This window comes from Myotis daubentonii, chromosome 16 (genome assembly GCF_963259705.1).
Source record: "Myotis daubentonii chromosome 16, mMyoDau2.1, whole genome shotgun sequence".
In the NCBI taxonomy this organism is placed as follows: domain Eukaryota; kingdom Metazoa; phylum Chordata; class Mammalia; order Chiroptera; family Vespertilionidae; genus Myotis; species Myotis daubentonii.
In genome coordinates this window covers 26603294-26625500 of record NC_081855.1, presented here as the reverse complement: position 1 = coordinate 26625500, position 22207 = coordinate 26603294, and the positions used below count along the sequence as shown (strand labels likewise).

The 22207-nt window shown below is 56.6% G+C and overlaps 1 protein-coding gene across 1 annotated transcript in view; it reads right to left on the bottom strand.

Annotated features, from left to right (window-relative positions):
* RAB11FIP4 (RAB11 family interacting protein 4) overlaps nt 1–22207 on the bottom strand; it is a 90451-nt gene that overhangs the window by 42734 nt on the left and 25510 nt on the right. The gene's annotated exons all lie outside the window — the stretch shown is intronic.

Here is a 22207-nt window from a genome sequence, read left to right as displayed (position 1 = left end):
CACAGAAGTAGGGCTGCGGGCTCTGCCCTGTGAGAAGGCAGCGAGGGGGGCTTGGGAGAAAGCAGCCTGGTCCTGAAGGTGGTTCCCGGAGGGACCCACCCAGGACGGGCCAGGCTGCCCGGGAATAAACAGGCAGTCACAGCGGCAGACAGCAGAGGGAACGGGCTCATCTGGAGACGGAGCGGGCCTCCCGTCCCAGGCACACACACCTCCTTTGTGGCTCCCCTTCCAGGGCAGGGCTCAGCCCAGGGAAACCAGAGGCGCCTGGCCCCAGAACACTGAGCCAGTGTTCTTCCCACTTAGGCAAAACCACAAGCCAGCCCGGCTCTGTGGCCGCAGCCGCGCGGACTGAAGGAGCTGCTGTGTTCAGGTAGACCCTGGAGAGGCCCCAGGCCCAGAGGAGGCCAGTGCAGGGGGAGGCAGGGCTGCTCTCAGGATGCCCTAAAAAAGAAACCTTTCTTCCAGGCCAGGCGCCGGCCATCCCCCTAGACCACAAGGCCACATTCATGGGAGCGAAGTGCTCCTGTGCCCTGCCAGGCCAGGCCAGGTTCAAGCCCAGCTCTGCCACTTACCTCCCATAGCTTGCACAGAGTCAACTCTATTTTTAAAAAAATACACTTGTATTGATTTCAGAGAGAAAGGGAGGAGGACAGAGAGAGAGAAACATCAACGATGAGAGAGAGTCATCGACCGGCTGCCTCCTGCACGCCCCACACTGGGGATCAAGCCCACAACCCAGGCATATGCCCTGACCGGGAATCGAACTGTGACCTCCTGGTTCATAGGCTGATGATCAACCACTGCAGGCAACTCTTGTAATTTACAGTAGCTCTGTGAACACTGAATCAGTGACTACTGAACAATAGCTCCTACAAGCCTCTGATTGCTACAACATTTTCATCAACCAATCAATATGTAACCTTGCTTTGTGTGGGTTTGTTTAAAGAGCCCTCATTTAATAGATGTTGTTGATTCGTTAACATTAAACTCAGCCGGCAGCCCTCCCACTGGGGCCTGCACGAAGCCTGTCTAACACATGTTCTCCGTGAGGCCCAGCACAGCTGTCTGGCACCAGAACTCCAGGCAGCACGTCAGCACCACACGTGGGGGTCACTTAAAACAGCAGAATCACCAACAAAAAGCCCCCAAGTGCAAACAACTGAAAGGACACGTTTACAGTTTGAGCAGGAAGAGGAGTAACATCTTGTTCAACCTCGGCAGGCGACCCACGTTGTCGATACTCTGATAGTGACACCAATGATCGTGAAAACGCTGCCGGTATTGATTAGGGGATGGGAGACAAATTTCTGCAAGCAGGCAAATGTGCAAATACAGGTTCTGCCAAACATGAGGACCAACTGTGTGTTTTAGGGTTATTGGGGGTGTATGAAGTGAAATAATGCATGAAGAGTACGTAGCATAGCAGTAGCTCAGTACGTATTTCTATTGTTACTTCTATTACTTGCTGAACAGAGGTCTTGTGGCCTTTGCTATTCCCTATTGAAATGTCTTTCCTTGTGCTTTTCCACCTAGTGAAGCCCAGAGCCGAGGGTTTCAAGTTCGCCAGGGGCTGGGTTTTAATCACACCTCTTCCTTTTGTCAGCCGGGAGCCCTCAGGCTAAGATCCTTCTCCTTTCTCCCCCTTTCATCTCCAGCTCTGCTTCCCGACAGCTCACCAGCCGCTGATGACTGTGTGTAATAGAAGTGACCAGAGAGACCTGTCCCCTCCACTGAGTCTGCAGGCCTCGCTGTGCAGATGCCTGCATGGCCTCCTTCTGCCTCGATGTATGGTTCACAGGTGGACCCTCCCCCTCCCACCCCGTCAGGTCCTTTGCTCCTGTGCCAGCCCCCCCCCCCCCATGCCACTTCCTGCATCCTCAATTTCTCCTCCATTAGTTCATCTCCTTACCACAGCGATTCTCAACCTGTGGGTCGCGACCCCTTTGGGGGTCGAACGACCCTTTCACAGGGGTCGCCTAAGACCATTGGAAAACACATATATAATTACATATTGTTTTGGTGATTAATCACTATGCTTTAATTACGTTCAATTTGTAACAATGAAAATACATCCTGCATATCAGATATTTACATGACGATTCATAACAATAGCAAAATCACGGTTATGAAGTAGCAACAAAAATAATTTTATGGCTGGGGGTCACCACAACATGAGGAGCTGTATTAAAGGGTCACGGCAGGTTACGCCCTGGCTCTGAAAAATCCCTCCTGAAATCCCAGGAGGCGGAAACGAGCAAACCAGAGCCTCATCCTACCTGAACTCGCTTAGCTTGGCTCCTAGGACACCACCCTCCTGCTCTCCCTCCTCCTCCCCAAGAGTGACTTCTCAGTTGCTGCTGCTGCTGCTGCTGCTGCTGCTGCTGCTGCTGCTGCTGCGAGCTCCCCGGCCCTTGGCCCTTCCTCGGCTCTAAATGTCCCCAGACTGTAAGCCTCAGGCCGCTCTCCTCCTCTCTTAACCATCGGTGGGTAGGAGTGGGGTCCCATCACGTGCTGATGCCTCCCAGCCTGGACCTCTCCCCTGACCTCCAGACGAATGCATCCACTCGCCTGTGGAGGGAGATTATTGGGGCGTGCCTTAGGGATCACCCCCATCAGGGAGGCAGGACAGGGCGGGAGAGGGATGCGCTGAGATACGTGTCACCAGGCCCCAGCCGATCCCACAGGCCTCTGAAGCCAGATTGGCCCTTCAGAGTTGCCCCCAAAAGAGGCCAGGGGGCAAAGCCCTGTGTCCCCACATGGGCCCATCGTGGGATAAGACTGCCCCAGGAAAGGGCCAGGCAGCCCCCTGGAGGGGGGAGGGTGTCAGCGGCAGCGGCCCTTTCTGCAGATGGGAGGACCAGGGCCTCTGACCTACAGCCGATCTGTGCGCGGCACACCACCTGTGGGTGTCTTCACCGCAACCTCCACAGGCCTCTCAGGCAGCAAATCCATTGCAGAACGTTTCCCTCCAAACCTGCTACCTGCCCTGGTCCCCACCCCCAGCCCAGCCAAGGGCACCAACATCCACCCAGGCCCCCAGGTGAGAACATGGGCAAGTCCTGTCCGCTCCAGCCGAGCCCCTTCCTCCCCCCCTTCCTCCTCCCCGCCCCGCCTGTCACCGGCCTTGACCATCTCTTCCCTATGTGAAGGCACAGCCACCTAACTGCTCGCCCTCATTCACACACACACACACCTAAGGATCTCTTCCACACAAACCGAAAACCTTCACCTGGCCTCATGACCCCAGGATACGCCCCACACTTCTACCCCCGACCCCTGTGCTCTCAGGCTCCTCTGCCCGGGTCCTCCTGCCAGGCCCCACTCCCCAGCACTCACCAGCCACGTGGCCTCCTTGCATCTCTCAAACCAACCACACACTTTCCCACCTCAGAGCCTCACCCTTCCCGGCTTTTTGTCCCATCCCCACCTCCACATGCCGCTATCCCTCCCAGCCCCCACCATCACTCTGCTCGGCTTTATTTCCCTCAAAGCCCTCTCTGTCCGTGTTTACATTGCTGACTTTCCTGTTTATGGTTTGCCTTCTCCCCTCAGAGTCGTCCTCTGAGGTTTGAGGGGACCTGGTCTTCTGGGCCAGCTGGATCTGTGGTGCTCCTCACCACTGTTGACTGAGTGCATGGCCGAGCCTCCTCAGCGCACGGGGGCTCCCCGGGGGGGTGTGAGGACTATGAAGAGACGGTACTTCTGTGGTGATCACCGTGACTCGGCTTTGCAGGACCAGCGTAGAGCCAGCTCCCTGTGCGGCCCCAGCCCCGGGGCACAGTCAGCTGTGGAGCTGGACACAGCTCTGCACAGTGTTTTTTTAATCCTCACCCAAAGATATGCTTCTTGATTTTAGAGAGAGAAGAAGGACGGAGGAAGGAGAGAGAGAGAGAGGAACACTGATGTATAAAACAGATCGGCTGCCTCCCTTATGTGCCCCAACTGGGGATTGAACCCTAAACCAAAAATGACGCTCCAACCCATGGAGCCCCCCGCCAGAGATGCACATAGGCTGAGCTCCCCCAGGTGGACAGGGACATATCTCCACCCCCCCCAGGTCCTGGCCCCAGGGCGTCCTGGCCCCAGGGTGGCATGCTCAGCCAAGGGCTAGGGAGCTGACCTCAGGTGAATACTCTTTCCTGCTTCATGACTCAGCATCTCAGGGCTTAAGCCAGCAGTTCTCAACCTGTGGGTTGCAAGCCCTTTGGGGGTCGAACGACCCTTTCACAGGGGTCGCCTAAGACCATCGGAAAACACATATATAATTACATATTGTTTTGGTGATTAATCACTATGCTTTAATTATGTTCAATTTGTAACAATGAAATTGGGGGTCACCACAACATGAAGAACTGTATTAAAGGGTCGCGGCATTAGGAAGGTTGAGAACCAAGCTTAAGCCAAGGCACCTCACCACCAGACCAGCTACCTGCTTTGGGATACAAAAGCCTAGCCGGCCGGGCTCACTGCCAACGTAGGCACCAGGCAAGGGGCCTGCCAGCTGGACAGTGACAGAGGGTGACTCTCATCGTCACACCTGCACTGAGAGCTCGGGCAACTGCTTCTGTCAACACCAGACTGTCCCCCTGCACCTCCTGGCTCCTCAGCTCCTGTCAAGACCTGCTCAGGGCAGCACTGAGCTACCTCTCTCCTCTCTGAAAGACCTGACTTAGAGGCAGGGCTCCACCGCTGAGCTGGGTGCCGTGGGCAACCTGTTGAACAGCTGAGCCTCAGTCCTGTTAACTGTAAAATGGGGATAATAATAGTCTCTCTCCCGTGAGCATCTCTCATGGGGGTAGGGGGTTGGATGGGGAAGGTCTCGAAAGGGCTCAGTTCCCATGACCTCAATAGGTACATGCTGTTATTACCACCCGGCAACCACTTATTGTGCAGATATTACAACCTTGGATCCTTTTATAAAGCTTCCATCCCCCACAAACACACTTTTTTTCACAGATGGTTTTCAAACATTTGCTTCAGCTTTTACCCAGGACTAAAAGAAATATGAAAAGTGTCTTATGAAATATGAAAATTGATTTAAAAATAAAACTTGTATGGAAAACTCATCTATGTGGCTGACCGTCTCCTCTATAATGACCCTCCCCATAAACACCTGTCAGAATCAAGGGTAAGAGTCCTATACGTTCATTTACCTCTCTGAACCTCAGTGTTCACATCTGTAAAATGGAAATGAAAGTACCTATCACACCAGACTGTTATAAGGACCCCCCCAAAACAGGTTTCAGGCACCTAGCAGAGAGGGTGGCACATAGCAGGAGCTGAAGAAGTGGCAGCCCCTATCCCACCCCACCCAGCCCATCTGCTATGGACCTGCTTCCCCCTGTTGGATCATGAAAGCTCTGGATCACGGGTTCCCCCTCCTGCCAGGCCTGCCTAGGAGCTCCGGGACAGGCTTGTTGCCCCATGGTGGTTTCCTGGGTCCAATAGTTGGGCTCCCTCTGCTTCCCTGTTTGTATTTTGAACTCTGGCCTTTGTCTTAACGGTTTGAGTGCATCCTGTGCCTCTCACTGCGAGTGCCTCCAGGCCTCACAGCACCGATCGCCATTCCAGGAATAACTGAGCCGAGTGGGCAGACCTGCAGGAGGAGGCTGGTGCCTGTGGCCTTGGGCGCGGCTCTGGGCTCTGCACTCACAGGGCATGTGCCGAGGATGCCAGGAGGGCTTTCCACATTTGGGAACCTGCTCTTGGACCCGATGCCCCAGGGAGGTCACAGCCACTGTGGATTAGGAGTGGTAGTGTGACCTCTGAGGTCATGAAGTCACATGAGCCTGCAAGGGCATCTCTGCCTGTGTCAGCTCTGGGGGAGGGGGCGGGGGTGTTGAAAGGGCTTTTGGCAGTCGATGGAGGTTACATCCCAGCCCCACCATTTAGTACACAAGTCAGCTTAGTAAATCCACTCCTCCCACCTGCGTCTCCGCGCTCCCCATCTCAGTGTTGTCGGATCAATGAGATAACAGCTGCTTAGCTTTTAGTTGGGCCTGGCAATTGCTATTATGACAGGCTGCCTAACAGATAGACATGTAGAAACTATCAGCAAAGCAGAAATTAGAATAATGAGAATTATTTCCTTTCTTAATATACCCAGGCGTCGTGTAACTTTCTCTTACCGTCACCACTGCGCTGGGCATTGCCTATTGGATGATCAGCTGACGGCCTGGAAACCCAGCCCAGACCGAAAGCTCCAGGAGGGACGACTGGGCCCCAGCACAGCACCCGGCCCCTGGTGAGCACTAACTACTAGGCGAGCTCATGAATGAGCGTATCAAGGGCACAGCCTCCACCAGCACCCTGCTTGGTGCTTCATGCACAACATTGCGACATCTCAAACTCACGACAACCCCGAGAGGTAACCCGAGGAGAAGTTACCACGGGGGCCTTACCCCGTGCCAGGCACTGTTCTAGGAGTTCTACCAATGTTGGCTCATCTAGTCCTTCACAGTCCTACCAGTGCTTCACGTGTACACATCTGGATTTCCCATAAACTAAAGAAGCTTAAACTTCTAGGACCCTCACGAGCTTGGGAGGGGCCCCATGGCCAGTGTGCTCACGTTGGTCATGAGTTTTGTAAAATGTGTAAAAGTAGGAAACATTGAGATCCGTTACCTTAAAGAGAATTCCATGCATTGTAAGAGCTTGGGGTGCCACAACATCTGGTCCCACCAGAGTATGCACCTACTCTCCCCATTTCACAGATGAGAAACTGAGGCTCAAAAAGCTTAAGTAACCTGCCAAAGCCCTTTCTCTTCTGCCACAGACCCCTCAAGTCTGGGGACAGGATCCCTGGACAGTGGTGACATGTGTCTACCCAAGGGCAGCTTTGTAGTTGTGGGTCCTTCGCTGAGGGGGGGAGGGAGGGAGGAAGGGGGGAAAGAGACGCTCGGAAAAGAAGGGTCCCGAGTCCAGAGCCCTGAGCCCCAGCTATTTGGCATGTGAATCCTGATTAATCTGACTTTCTCCTTCCCCACCCCCACCCTTGTGACCCAAATCTACTGTTTGCCTTTCCAACTCCTGAAAGCCAGCCCAGCTCACCCCAAATAAACCTGCTCTCCGTCCCCTTCTTCCTGGGCCCCTCTGCCTTCCCTACACCAGGCTGGGGCAAACAAGAGCTGGCAGGCTCTGCCCTCGGGACAGTCCTCCCTTGCTGTTTTGCAAAGGGCTAGTTTCAGCTGCAGGGCATTCAGTTACCTTCATTAGAATGGGCCCCGAGAGCTGGCCGGCACTGACCGCTCAGGGCAGATTCTATCACAGCTGGGATGAAAGGAGAGAAAAGCCTGTCATGGAGCTGCCTTTCCCGAGGCCACTGGGGGGGGGGGGGGTGGCGGGAGGGGGGGGTGCAGCGCCCTCCACAGGCTCCAATGGTTCACTCGGTTCCTCAGTCCCCAGAGCCAATTAAAATAATAAAAATAATAAAAATATATATATTTTTTTATTGATTTCAGAGAGGGAGGGCGAGGGAGGGAGAGGAACATCAATGATGACAGAATCATTGATTGGCTGCCTCCTGCACACCCCACACTGGGAATCAAGCCCACAACCCGGGCATGTGCCCTGACCAGGAATCAAACCGTGACCTCCTGGTTCATAGGTCGATGCTCAACCACTGAGCCATGCTGGCTGGGCCCCAGAACCAATTTTGATGGTGAGTGACAGCCAGATGCTGGACCAAATTTTTCAATTCCATCAGAACCAGTCAGAGAGAATTAAGTGAGAAAGAGAAAGACTAGGAGTCTAGGAGTGCGGGGGGGGGGGGGGGGGGCGGCGGGGATTATTTCAAAGAAACAGCTTTCTGAATTCGAGAAAACTATTGCTTTAAGGACACCTTAAAGGCTTTAACGCTGTTCCCCCCACAAGGAAGTGACCTTGTTGATAGTGGGATCAGGAGAGCTGCTGATTGAAGATACTCTTAGACCAAAATGCAGAGATTTTAAGTGTAATTTTTTTCCAGAAAGTGAAAATGAACTTGGAGCATAAATGGACATTGGCATAATAAAAACTGAGCTTTGGAGATGGAGAGTGGCAGTCTCCCCGGCAGCCTCCCCAGCAGCCTCTGTCCCTATTAGGGACTTTGGGGCAAAGGGAAGTTGAACTGCAGTGATACTGTATGGCCACCTGGTTTCCAGAGACTCTGCCTCCCCTGTGAGCAGAGCTGGGAATTAGCCCCAACCCCAGCGTGTGTGAGTGAGTGCATGAGGGAGTGGGTGACAACGAGAGCCCTCGGCAACCCCCGCTAACTCTGATCTAGTGCCCACCAGGTGCCAGACACTGCTTGGGGCTCCCTCACCTTCCTTTCTTTCTTTCTTTTTTTTTTTTTAATATATTTTATTGATTTTTTTTACAGAGAGGAAGGGAGAGGGATAGAGAGTTAGAAACATCGATGAGATAGAAACATCGATCAGCTGCCTCCTGCACACTTCCCACTGGGGATGTGCCCGCAACCAAGGTACATGCCCTTGACCGGAATCGAACCTGGGACCTTTCAGTCCACAGGCTGATGCTCTATCCACTGAGCCAAACCGGTTAGGGCCCTCACCTTCCTTATCTCACTCATCCACACACCAACCTCAAGCAGGGGAGTGCTGTTGTGTCCAGTTTACAGATAAGGGCACTGAGACCCAGCGAGGCTGCAGGTCAGGGTGAGGCAGCACAGCCGACAAGCCACAGGGCTGGGGCGCAGACCTAGCCTGCCTGGAGCGCTGGCTCCCTGCTACACGGAGCTGCCTCCCCGCTGGTGTTCATCACAGAGTGGGATGAGCTCAGTGGTTGCGAGGGGTTAGCTCTCCCGGCTTGGCGCGGCCGGATTTATCGTTCCTGGCTTCGGGGACAGTGTGCTGCCGTCCTGAGCCAGGGCCAGCGAAGCCAGAGCAGAGGAGATCACCGATCGCAACCTAGCCGAGGCCTTGGCTTGAGGACCGGGGCCGGGGCGGGTCCAGGAAGGGTGACTTTCAAGTGGAAGGTGTGGAGGGAGCGACTCTAAGAGCCTGGGAATCTCAGCCCTGGGCCAGGCTCTGCGACCAGCCAGTGGGACCTGGGACCGTGCCTGTTGTCCCTGTACCTCCTGGGGCAGTTCCAAGGCCCAGATGCTTCCCGGCCCGTTTCCAAGTGGCAGCTCCTGATCTGTGGTCGCCGTCCACGCCCTGGCCGGCAGCCACCTTATCGGTGTGGCGATGAGACAGAGCAGTGATCCCCACTCGCTCTGCAGCTAAAATCACCCGAGGAGCTTCTAAAACGCTCCATGTCCAGGCCAATCTCCGGACCCACTGGATCTGGATCTGGGCGGGGGGCCGGGGCCTCAGTATTTTTAAAGTTCACAGCGTGATTCCAACAGCCACCAGGTGGAGACCAGGGACTCCCCAGAGTGTGGCTCAGGCTTTAACGAGGAGCAGGGTCTTGTTGATGCGGGCTCGGGTTCAGCGGGCCTGGTCCGCCCGCGATGCTGCAGCTCTAACCAGCTCCCAGGTGGCCTCCCGTCCCGCTCTGAGCAGGGAGGACGGGGGTGTTGGTAACAGCGGTTCCCGCCGGAGCTCCGGAGGGAAAGAAGGGCTCCCTGGCCAACGCCCCCCACCCTCTCCGACCGTCCCGAGGGGCGGGCGCACACTCTGAGGACCCCTGTACCCACTACTTTTGTCTGACCGCTGGCTGGAGGCAGGGCTGGGTAACCTTGTGGTGGCCCTTAGCTGTGTACTTTGGGGATGGGGATTGGCTGAGGGGCGGTGAGGGGGTGGAGGTGTGAACAGGATGGAGGTGTGATTTGAGTCGAAGGCCTGGCCCAGGCTCAGGCTCAGGCTCCTGTGTGGGGAGGGGGCTCCTGCCTCAACCATGTACCTGGTCCTCTGTGGCAAACGGCCTGAAGGTGTTTATCAGACAGGTGGGCTGTGGGGCTGTGAGGCTGTGAGGTTGGGGGGGGGGCTGTGGGGGATGGAAGCAGTGGGTAGGGGTTCAAGGGAGGGTTCATGGGTGGGAGGATTCATGGGTCGGGGGTCCATGGGCAGTGGGGGTCTGTATGGGGTGGGTAGGGGTCCATAAGGGAAGGGGCTATGGGTACAGGTAGAAATGGGTGGGAGCTGTGGGTGTCGGGGGCTCAGCACGTGGCTGAGTCAGGGTTTCAGCAGTGCTGTTCTTTACAGACCGTGTGTAATAACTCCTATGAAGTGATTTTTAAAAACTCCACATTTCTTTCTGTGAAAAAATAGTCCCAGAGAGAAAGCCACCAGCTACCAGGAGTGATGGAAAGCGAGAGAAAATGAAGAAGTCCAAGAAATGAACAGTTCTGCCCTAGTTGGTTTGGCTCAGTGGTTAGAGCGTCGGCCTGCAGACTGAAGGGTCTCGGGTTCGATTCCGGTCAAGGGCATGTACCTCGGTTGCAGGCACATCCCCAGCGCTGGTTGGGGCGCACGCGCGAGGCAACCAATCGAAGTATCTTTCTCACATCGATGTTTCTCTCTGTCTCTCCCCCTCCCTTCCACTCTCTCTAAAAATCAGGTGAGGATTAACAAACAAAAAGAAATTAATGGCTCTTTGCCGGAAGATAGAAGCCAAGGAGTAATCCCGACAGGCGCCCACTTCCAGAGCCTGTCCCTGTCAGCGTCCGTCACACCTGCCTGAGGCCCAGGCTGTGCCCTCCCCGTTCTCACAGCGAGCCCGAGAGGGCACCAGGCAGGACTGAGGTTCGGAGGCGTGACCCCACCTGCCCAGAGTGTCACTTGGAAGGAAGGAGCCGGAGTCAGACCCAGGCCCGGCGGACCCCGAGTCCACGCTCTCCTGTGAAGCCACGCCGCCGCCTCCCAGGCGCAGGCAGGACCCCCTTACACGGGAAGGGTCCCTGACCCGGGACAAGCACGCGTCTCCGCTGCGCTCGCTTCCCACCAGACCCACAGACTGGTGTTCCCACAGACCCCACGCCAGGCCTTTAACACACTCGTGGGGCCCAGCCAGCGGGGCCTGCGCGTAGGAAGGCAGGGCTGGCCTCCTGCCCACGGCTTCCTCCCTCCGTGAAGGGCACCGCGAGGGCTGGAAAGAGCACAGTGACCGCCACCAGCTCCGGTCCAGCCTGTGTCCTCCTGCCTGAGCTCCGCGCTGCACCTGACACCATGCAGGCTCTGGGGACCCCAAGAGGGAGCAGTAAAGTGACAACCCTCCACCCCCACCCCACCTAGAGGACAACAGAGATGCCCCACAGGGACACAAATGGACCCCCCCCCAGTCAGGCAGAGGTGTGGGGCCATGGGGGAGGGTGGGTGTGGAAGGAGGAGGCTGCTTCCGGTGGGGGCAGAGGGTGGAAAGGCTCTGGGGTGGCAGTGAGCTGTCCCCAAAATAATGAGCTGCAGACAGAGCAGAGGGGAGGTCTAGGAGAGAGGACACTGGCAGAGCCGAGACGCAGGACGGGCAGGCGGTGCTGGGAAATCCTGGGGGAGCCAATCAAGCTCAAGAGAAGCTGCAGAGAAGCTGTCGGTCAAAGTGACTGACATGCACTCACTTAACAAACATTCACCAGGACTGAGTACATGCCAGACAACGGGGAACAGCTATACAATAGAAGCCTAAGCGACCGTTATGGCGGAACGACTGGAACGACCGGTCACTATGACGCGCCCTCAGCCAGAAGTCAGGCTCACGGCTGGCGAGCACAGCCGCCGGCAGGAGCCTCTCCCAACTCCGCGGCAGCACTATTGAGCAGCAGGCTGGGATGAGCCCGAGCAGCGCAGTGTCCAGCCCCGATTTGGGCTCCTCCCTGGCCTCCTGTCACTCGGTGCACTGCTACCTCTCCCCAGGGGCCCCGGACTGCAAGAGGGATGTCCGACTGCCGGCTTAGGCCCGATCCCGGTGCCGTTCTCTGTAGAAGGCAGTCGGTCTGAACTCAGTGACTCAGGGAAGTGCAGGGAACTCAGGGTGAGCTGCCTCCGCGCTTGACTCACCCACTCGATGGTGTTCGCAGGACGGACGGTGGTGGCCCAGCCTGTGCACGTGCAGCAGCTGTTGAAGTTCATGCAGCAGCAGAAGGCCATCCAGCCACAAGCTGGCAGTCAGACATCCCCCGAGGGGTCCCGGACTGCGAGAGGGCGCAGGCTGGGCTGAGGGACCCCCCCCCCGTGCACGAATTTTGTGCACTGGGCCTCTAATAGTGGAATAAGAGGCAACCTCTGGCCTCCTGAAGCTCTGTATCTAATGACAAAAAAGATGATAACCTGGTAGGTAAGTATTTTATCCTCTTTTTACAGGTGAGGACATTGGCCCCGGAGCGGTGAAGTGATTTGCCCAAGACCACTCCGGCCCTGCACAGCTGGAGGGCAGCTGTGGGCTGCTCTGGTCGCTGGCGAGGCAGGACTGGACACCTAACCCACAGGAGGGCTGCAGGGGAGACCACAGGGGGCAGATCGGATCGGAAGGCAGCAGAGAGGCTGTTGCAGACGTCGGACGATGCTAAGGGCTGGGACGGGGACCGTCACGCTTGGCTGCACAGGCTGCACCCGCACATGCCCCGAGGAGCCGGCTCTGCGGGCGACGACAGGAACAGTGCCCCTGGGAGCGGTGGCGCTGGTGACCCTGGCTAGGGAAGGGGCCGGACGCACATGGCTGTGGACGAGCCGCATCCGAGGGTCCCTGGGGAGCAGCTATTAACCAAACCCCCCTGTTACCACAGGGCCACGGGCTGCTTCCTCTGAGGACAAGGGGCAGCGATGTCTCAGAGAAGTTCCACAGCACACCCTGGGCTACCACAGGACCTGGGGGCTGCATTTCTGTAACAAACATGCGAAAAGGGAGGGCTCTAGGAGCAAATAAGGCAGGCGATGGGGGGCTGGGGCTGGGGGGCAGAGGGGCAGAGGCCCCGGAAGTCCTGCAGCCCAGAGGCGGGCTCATCGCTCCTTGGTGCATTTCTCAGACTCCCTTGCAGAGGACCCCCTCCTGAGGAACACCTTTCAACCACCTGCCCGCCCCGGGGGCTCTGCCGCCTGCCCCTCCACCCGACGCGACGTTGGCTGCAGGACCCTCTATGGCCAGATCACTGCCGAGCTCAGGCTCCACAGGCTGGTGAACAGGCTGGGAAGCGAGCTTCCAGCCCCAGCCCAGGCCTCACGCTGCTCCGGGAACACTTGGTTTTGTTCCTTTGAGCGAAAGGCTGTCCTCCAGCAACGCAGATGCTCCGATAAGTTGTCTCGGATGCCACGCACACCCCTCAGGGCAAGTGAGGCCCGGTCCTTTCTTCCAGGCTGCTGGGTAAGGGTACTGAGGAGAGGACTGGGACCCTGAGACGCGGCAGGAAAAGTGGGCGCAGAGCTGGCCATCTGAGCTACCTGGCGGCGGGAGGGTGCAGAGGCAGGTCCTGGCCCTGGGCAAACCACTTCATTGCTGTCTGAGCCTCAGCTCCCTCAGCAGTGAAATGGCTATAATAGTACCTACCTGGCAGGGTTAGTCTAAGTAGACAGGATGGGAGGGGGGGTAGTGACTGGAGATCTGACAAGGTAGTACCTGTGCGTGGCTGACACTCCAACGGTTCCTCCCTCCGTCCCCAGCCCTTGTGTCTGGCGCCCGCTGAGACCTAGGTCCAACTGGAAGGCGTCCTTGTGCCGGGACTGGGGTGTCAGAGGGCCAGAGAGATGGGACGGAGCGGGGCAGGAGGAAGACGGGGGGGATTGGACAGATAGGCACAGAGACGGAGTCAGAAACAGGGGCAAAGAGAGAGCGAGTCAGAAAGAGACGCAGGAAGACAGAGAGAGGGTACAGGCAGAGAAAGAGAGAGACAAGATGAGAGAGAGGGTCCAGGCAACAGGAAGGGGCAGGCAGTCAGGCGCCACGAACAGCAAAAGGGGCCCTGCCCTGCCCACTCCGGCCCCCAGCGCTGCAGCCCCCATGTTCCCTCTGGGTCTGTCCTCACCCTCTCCTGCCCTGCCGCTGCCCAGCCCCGGAAAAACTGACTGGGTGGGAGCAGGAACCAGCAGTGCTTCCTGGCGTTGGGCGCCCTCTGGAGGAGAGAGGAGAGGGGGTGCGAGGACCCTGCAGAGAAGGGGTGCAGGGCAGGCGGGGGCGGGGACCCTCCTGGGAAGAGCTAGAATCCCTGAAGGAGGGCGTGGGGGTCACAGCCAGAAGCTGGGACCCCCCAGGGAGGGGGGGGAGGATAGTCCACGTGTCCCTGGACCTCCCAGGAAGGGCCTCGTTTCTCCAGGCAACAGGCACTGACCATCACTCAGGCCAGGACTGGGCGGGGCAGAGCCAGGGATGAGGCTGGTCCCTGCCCCGGGGAGGGTGCCGTCTAGACGAAGGGACACTTAGGAACAAACACTTCCCACCCTCCGAATGCCCACTCTTTCCTCTAACTGCTGGCCCCTACCATCCACCCGAACAAAACGCCCGTTAACCAAACTTGGATTAAACTTGTCCTCTTCCCTCGGGTCTGTGAGCCTGCCTGAGCAGCCTTCGGCTCTTCCCCGCAGTCCTGAGCAGAGGCTGGCCTCCGGGAAACCTTCTCTGGCCTACTCCACCGACAGGCACCGCCTCTCCCCGTCCCCTGCGGCTCTTCCCAGCCTGGTCTGGTCTTCCCTGTAAAAACGCCCTGTAGCCTAACCCTGGAGAAGCTGCCAATGTTCCCAGCCTCCTCCCTCCTGCAGCCCCCTCCTTGGATTAACCCTTTCAAATAGCCCCTCCTGGCCACCCACGCTCAGGCTGGTGGTTGTTGACATCTGTGAAATCATTTACAAGGAAGACACCCACAGCTGAACTAATGAAATCAACCACATAGGAAAAAGGAGGCAGATAACTAAACTGAAAATGATCGATTCACCACTGGCACCAAGTTTCTTAATTACCAAGACGAAAAAGCAGCCAGGAGTAGTTATGCCCCAATTCTTATCCGATGAGAAAAGGATATCACATCACCAGGAAGGACCTTGTTTGGGTGTAAGAATCCCCAACAGACCGTATTGGATCAAAGTGTACAAGATGGCAGACCAGATCCGATTTCCAAAGCAGTTTGAAGGAAGCTGACACATTCTGTGTAGTTGCCTTTCGCCAAGGAAGTGAAAACGAAACGTCTGTTTTGCAAGGTGAAAGGAAACAGCGTTTGTGACAGGGAACTCGGTATCGGGGATGGACAATCTACAGGAATGCGGTTAGCATGTCCCCGGAGGACTTTCTCCCCTCTCACGTGTATCTGAGTGTCTGCCTGTCCCTCCAGGACCCGGTGCCGCTGCCTCTGGCCTCAGGCGACGCTCACTGCCGCACCTGAAGATCCCATGTGCCTCCACCTGGGTGCTGGGCCTCCCACAAGTCTCAGGGGGCCTTTTAGCCTGGATTAAAATCCCCGTGGGGCCCTAACCGGTTTGGCTCAGTGGCTAGAGCGTCGGCCTGCGGACTGAAGGGTCCCAGGTTCGATTCCGGTCAAGGGCATGTACCTTGGTTGTGGGCACATCCCCAGTAGGGGGTGTGCAGGAGGCAGCCGATCAATGTTTCTCTCTCATCGATGTTTCTAACTCTCTATCCCTCTCCCTTCCTCTCTGTAAAAAATCAATAAAAATATATTTTAAAAAATGGGGGCAGCAAGAAGGTTCTCAGTCACACCGCACCGGAAGACCACCAGGCCGGGTGCGGTGAAGGTGGCTGTTCTGAAATGGGTTCTCGGTGTAAAGTCACAGCCTCAGAGATGGAAAGACACTCATCTTCCCAGCCCCTGGGGTTAACAGAGCCCCCTCTCTGTCCAGCTGGAGACAGAGAGCAGTACACAGCGGGGCAGGCAAGGCACTGAGGCCGGGGCTCCTGCCCTTGCTGGTCATCACAGAGGCTTGGGGGGGACGGACAACTGGCCTGGGACGCCCACTGGGAGTGCTGTCTCCAGAATCAGACTGTCTGCTGTGTCTTATGCTACGCGGCCATTGGTATGGTCAGGAATGCAGCCAGGCCATTGGTATGGTCAGGAATGCAGCCAGGCCATTGGTATGGTCAGGAATGCAGCCATGTCAGGGTGGGAGCCGCTGCTCACCTCTGACAAAGCCCTTGAGCATTCTCCCTGAGGGGCAGCAGGTAGGCCACGCCCTCAGCCCTGCCCTGGCCCGGAGAATAGTCTGACAGGGGTGGGGGGTGGGGGTGGGGGTGGTCCCAATTCCTGGGAATGTGCAGGGGCTGGATTTCCTGGTTGTGCTGGAGCAGCAGGGGGGTCACAGGATGCAGGTGTGGAAGGCAACTCTGGGGCAAAAGGTATTCGCTCCATCTACGTGGTATGTCCACCCCGATGCATTGTGACCTGAGAGATTCCAGCATTCTCCAGGCACCATACGGGATGCTTTCCATGCCTTCTCTCTTCTGCAATCACCCCGAGAAGATACCAGTTACAACTCCATTTAGCAGGGGGAGAAAGTGAGGCTCAGAGAGGCTAGGTAATTTGCAAAAGGTGGCCACACCGACCACCGACAGGGTCAGGATTCAAACCCTGGACCCACAGGCCCCAAAGCTCACGCTCTCCCCATGTTTAAATGAACCCTTTGCCTTGAGGGCCGGGCAGGCACGCTATACGTGCCTCCTCCCTAATCCAAAGCTTGGAAAGCCCTCAGCCTCCAGGTTTGGATGGCAGCGCCAGTCCCTGCCGGTCAGCTGCCCGTCCTGCACTGGGGGCAGCTGGGCCTGAGGCTGCAGACACAGCGTCCCCAGGGTGTCGGCTTTAACGAGAGGAGAGGAGCGAGGAGGGAACGCAGCAGAGGCTGAGCAAGCGGCTGAGCGCAGCTTCTGGCAGAGAATCTGTGCTGTCTGTCACTGCAGCCGAAATGTGGAGACAGACACCCAGCAGGCCTCGCACATGGGGAGGTGACAGTCGCTGCTAGAAACAACACTTGAGGGCGAGGGGAGGGCGGGAGGAGGGGGAGGAGGAGGAGGAGGCCACGGAGGGAGGGACCCTCTAGTTCTTCCTGTGGCATTTGTGGGGAGCACTGGGGCAGGACCCACAGTCACTGAGAGCTCTGCTGTGGGGGCCCCGACCAGCAGGGTCACCACCGGGGAGCCTGCAGGAGACGCCCTGACCCTAGACCTGCTGAGTCAGCGTCTGCACTGGGGTCAGCCCCCAAGGAATTCAGACGCGCAGGAGCTGGTGGTCAGAGCAACCGGTCACCTCCCTTCCAGCTCCTTTCTAAGGCCCAGTGTGTGGTGTTATAGCCTTTGGGGGAGACCCCCAGCTGCCCATCCCTCCCTGGCAGAGCAGGCCTCCACATCTGAGATTCACCCATCTGCTGTGCAGCAAATATGTACCCACAGTGTCTCCGTGCCAGGCCCTGTGCTGGGAGCGGAGGGCACAGCCATGACAGAGGCAGGCCAAGTCCCTGCCCCACGGAGCTACAGTCCAGTGGGGGCCGTGGGGGGCAGACGAGACACACCCAGATGACTGAGACTGTGCATGCTCTGAAGGAAATGTGCGGGGTGTTATGACAGAGATGGGGATGAGGAATGGAGGGGTGCCTGAGATGGGTGGTCAGGGAGGGCTTCTCTGAGGAGGAGACATTTGTGCTGAAACTTGAAGGATGGGAGGGCAGCTGTGCAAAGATTTGAGAGGATGATGTGGCCACAGTTATGGAGCAAGGACTCACGTCTCCTCATGCTGCTACCCAGGTGCCAGGGTTGACCAGACACTCACGCGGCCCACAGCACCTTCTCAGAGGTAGCGAGGACCAAGGCTTGCTGCCTCCTCCCCCTGCTGGGGTCAGGTGCCAAGGAGTGGACACTCTGCCCCCAGAGACAAGCCCTTCTGCCTGTGGTGATCCCCGAGCTCCTTCACACCCGGTTTGCTGGCTGCTTTGCTGCTGGGGCCTCTGAGGCAATCCATACGAACAAATCCAAACTGAGGGCATTCTCTGAAGCAACTGGCTTGAATTAATAAAAATGTCAATGCCATTAAGGGTGGAAAAAAGGGGGGGCTAAGACATGACAACTAAATGTATGTAGTATGTGACCCTGGATTGGATCCAAGATTTTTAAAAAAGCTATAAAAATATTGGAAAACTTGCATATGGAGCTTATATTAGACTAAAGGCTCAGTGCACAAAATTCATGCACTCACACCAACCAATGATTCTCTCTCACCATTGATGTTTCTGTCTTTCTCCCCCTCTCCCTTCCTCTCTGAAATCAATAAAAATGTTTTCTTATAAAAGAATAAAGTGTCAGAATGTTTGCAGCTAACTTTCAAATGAGCCAGCCAAAAAAGAAAGAAAGAAAGAAAAAAGTAAACACACACACATTTGCAGAGAAAGAGAGTAGCAACATGCTAACAATGGGTGAATCTAGGGTGCCGGGTATATGGGTATTCACTGTACTTCTCTTACAACTTTCGGGAAAGTGGATTTAAATAAAAAGTCGGAGGGAAGTTAATTTGCTAGGTCTCTGTTACGTCACTGTGACCCGCTCTGCATTCCTGCCCCTCCTGCAGCGGGAGCCTGGCTCTCAGATGAGGAACCCTCACTGAGATTCCCGTTCAGGCTGTGACACAGGGCGCGCCCTGGCCCTGTGACCTGAGCCCCTGTGGGCGTGGCGGGGCCTCTCTCTGGAAGAACAGAGCCATGGCTCACTGGACCCCAGGAATGCTCCCTCCCTGAGCCTGCACACCCCGGCAGCCAGGCTCCACAGGGACAGACGCCTCAGGCCAGGGCCCTGAAATGCCAAACCACTCTCCCCAGGGGACGCCTCTGGGGCCCCGTGAAAAGGAGAGCCATTCTGGAGGCTGAGGTAAGACACTGATAAAGGGCACAGGGCCCCCCGGTAACTCAGCACAGGTCCTCCTCCAGGCTGGAGGGCAGGTTGGGACAGAGGAAACCAAGGCAGGCTTCCTGGAGGGAGAGGTACCTATGTAAGACTTAAATGGTGAGCAGAAGTTTGCCCAGTGACAGTGGGTGGAGGACAATCCAGGAGAAAGACAACTTGTTCAAAGTCTCAGAGGCAAGGGAGAACGTAGCTTTTTCAAAAAAATGAGAAGCAGATGGGTGCTACCAATTCCAGGGTGTGCGATGTGCTGTGAAAAATGGGTAGGAGCCGAAGATGGATTTTATCCCATCGGTGATGAGGGGCCACAGAAGGGGTGGTGACATCCTGGGAGCAGCTCCTTAGGAAGATCCTGAGGCAACTGTGGGATGTGGGTCTGGAGAGAGGAAGGCGGGGTGATGAAGGCAGCCAGCCAGTAGGGGGCAGTGGGAGCGAGAGGAAGGGGTGGGTCCCAGGGGAGTCAGGCTGGCTGTGGGGGTCCAGGATGACTTTCTGGCGTGGGGGCCGGATGGGTGGTGACACCATTTGCTGAGATGGCGGTTACACAGGCGGGGCAGGGGGTTTGGCCCTCTCCGTTTGTTTGTTGTTGTTAATCCTCACCCGAGGCTATTTTCCCATTGATTTTTAGAGAAAGTGGAAGAGAGAGGAAAAGACAGAAGGAAATACCGATGTGAGAGAAGCACATCGATCGGTTGCCTCCTGCACGCGCCCTGAACCAGGGCCCAGACGGGGAGAGGCACGTGCCCATGACCAGAATCCAACCCAGGACCCTTCAGTCCGCAGGCCAATGCTCTAGCCACTGAGCCAAACTGGCTAGGGCTGTTTTGTTGTTTTTCTAAAAAATATATTTTTATTGATTTCAGAGAGGAAGGGACAGGAGAGAGAGATAGAAACATCTATGAGGAGAGAGAATCACTGGTCGGCTGCTTCCTGCATGCTCTCCACTGGGGATCGAGCCCACAACCTGGGCATGTGCCCTGACCCAGAAATGGAACCTTGACCTCCTGGTTCAGAGGTCGCCACTCAACCACTGAGCCACACCAGCCGGGCGGCCCTGTTTGTTTTACAGGGTCCCCACTGATCAGCAAACGCGGGAGAATGACCAAGGGCCCAGGACCTGACAGCATGTGTGGGGCAGGTTTCACCTCACCGCCGCCTCGCATTCGAAGCCTGGGGGTGGCTCTCCACGCCTGCCCACGCCCTCGCTCCATGTGGGTTGGGGCTGCGGAAAAGAAGGCCAGTGGGCAGCCACTGAGCAGGCCAGCCTCAGAGGGACTCCCAGGACGTTTCCTGGCACCTGAGGCTCAGGACACCCATCCGTGGACGCCAGAGACACCCAGCACCCCTCTGACCACACCCCAAGCCCCTGCATTGAAAACCTGCCCCACCGATGGGTTCACCAAGCCCTCAAAGAGGCGCTTCGTACCAGGGCCCCACAGGCTCTGGGACACAGGCAGGGAGGGTGGCATCCAGGGAGTTCAAGAACTGGCACGTCACAGGTGCCACCTGCTTTGGATGGACTCGTATCGACCTGCAAGTCTGGACAGCAGGCTGAGAGCCACTGCTGTGTAGCCCCCTGCCTCCCCGTGGGGGCTCACAGGGCGGGAACAGGGCTGAGGGGGGCAGGGTGCCCTCAGGATGCCCAGTTTGCCACTGTTTACCACCAGCCAACACGAAAGCATTTCCCTATTTTAACTACAACCCTCATCCAGTGGTGACATCAGAGGTCCCCTGCCCCATCTGGGGGCAAGAAGGGGCGGGGGTGGGGGGGCTGCTGCTGTCCCATCATGTGTCATCCCTGCACACTCCCCAAACCACTCCTCACATTTCCGTCCCCCAGTGGCTCCTGGGAAGCCAAAGTAGTGATCCAGGCTGTCATCAGTCTTAAACTGACCCCTAGGGACAGCTGGGACACAGCAGGGGCCCGAAGGCCAGGCGTACAGGATTAGGACCTGTCCCAGGCCGGGCCCCCTCTGCTCCCCACACATAGGAGCAGCTGTGGTCTCCCCCTCCTGGCCTTTAGCCAAATGGAGCCCAGAGACCAACGTAACAGGAGCCTGAGGCAGAAGGGGATTCATTCACATCATTCACATCACGGGGCCTGGGGCCTCTAGGCGTCAAGATCCACCACCTCAGGCTCCCGCTGGACCAGCAGGCCCACCCCACCCCCTGCCAGCACACGGGAGCCCATGGTGAGGAACAGAGCCCAGGTCAACCAGGCTGTCCTACTGGGTGCTCATGAACAAGGCTGCCCACTGTGTCTGGCGATCAATTGCCATCTCGCTGGGCTCTGGCCACCTGGAGGGCCAGACCCTCACGGAGGGCAGAAAAGAGTTCACGCAGAAGGAGCTTATACCAAAAGGAACGAAAACCTATTCGCGTGCAAAGTCCTGAGAGAGGAAATGAGGGAAGTCCTGGGGTTGCTGAAATTCGACTGACGTGATCTTTGCTTTCCTGTCACCTCCAGATTTTGTATTCTGGAAAAACAATTTGCCTTAAGAACAGGCAACCCTTTTGCTGGAGATTGGGTTATAAAAACTCTTCCTGTACAACGAGATTCAAGATTCGCAGAGCTTCCAGGCTGGTGAGCAAACTGTATGGGGAAGGCGGGCACTGGAGAAGGCACGGGGCCTCCGTACCACCCCCACCCCATACCTGGCCCCTGCAGACTTCCCATGTGGCTGTTCCTGAGTTCTGTCCTTTATAATTAACTGATAATAATAATGAGGAAGAGCGTGAAGAAATAAAATGGAGTCACTATAGTCAAGCTGCTAAATTACGAAAGTCAAGTACAGTGGGGCCTTGACTTACGAGTGTCCCGACTAACGAGTTTTTCGAGATACGAGCCGTCTCTCGGCCAATTTTTTGCTTTGAGTTGCGAGCTAAAATTCGGATACGAGCCAGCTTCAGGTACCCCACCGCTAGTTGGCTCAGCGAACGTCACAGTGAACGCCACAACATCAGCCCAGCATCACGTGTCTCACTCGTTCACTTCTGATTTGACATACGAGTAATTTGAGTTACGAGCTCCGTCACGGAACGAATTAAACTCGTAAGTCAAGGCCCCACTGTAGATTGAGACCTGAGGCAACGCTTCTGTTCTTGTTTGAACTGGCCTGGGAACTTAAACTTTTGAACTTTCCAGTCCTGCCTCAATGCCTGGACATGCATCAGCCTTCCAGATAAGCCTCTGATCGTCCCCCGAAGGACTAAGGAAGGAATGTTCCCGCATCCAGACCGCCTGACTTGCCATATCTAGGGGATCCCATCTCGGGCCAAGGCAGAAGCTAGGCCTGCAGGACCGGTTCTTGTCAAGAAAGCAATCTTTACTATACGAACTCTCCACGCTTCTTTCTTCTTCAGAACACTTTTGGGCATGGCCTCGTCGCTATTTCCAGTTTGCAAACCCTAAAGACCCTTGAAAAAAATCTTTGTCACTCGTGCCAAAGCCTCCTGACTC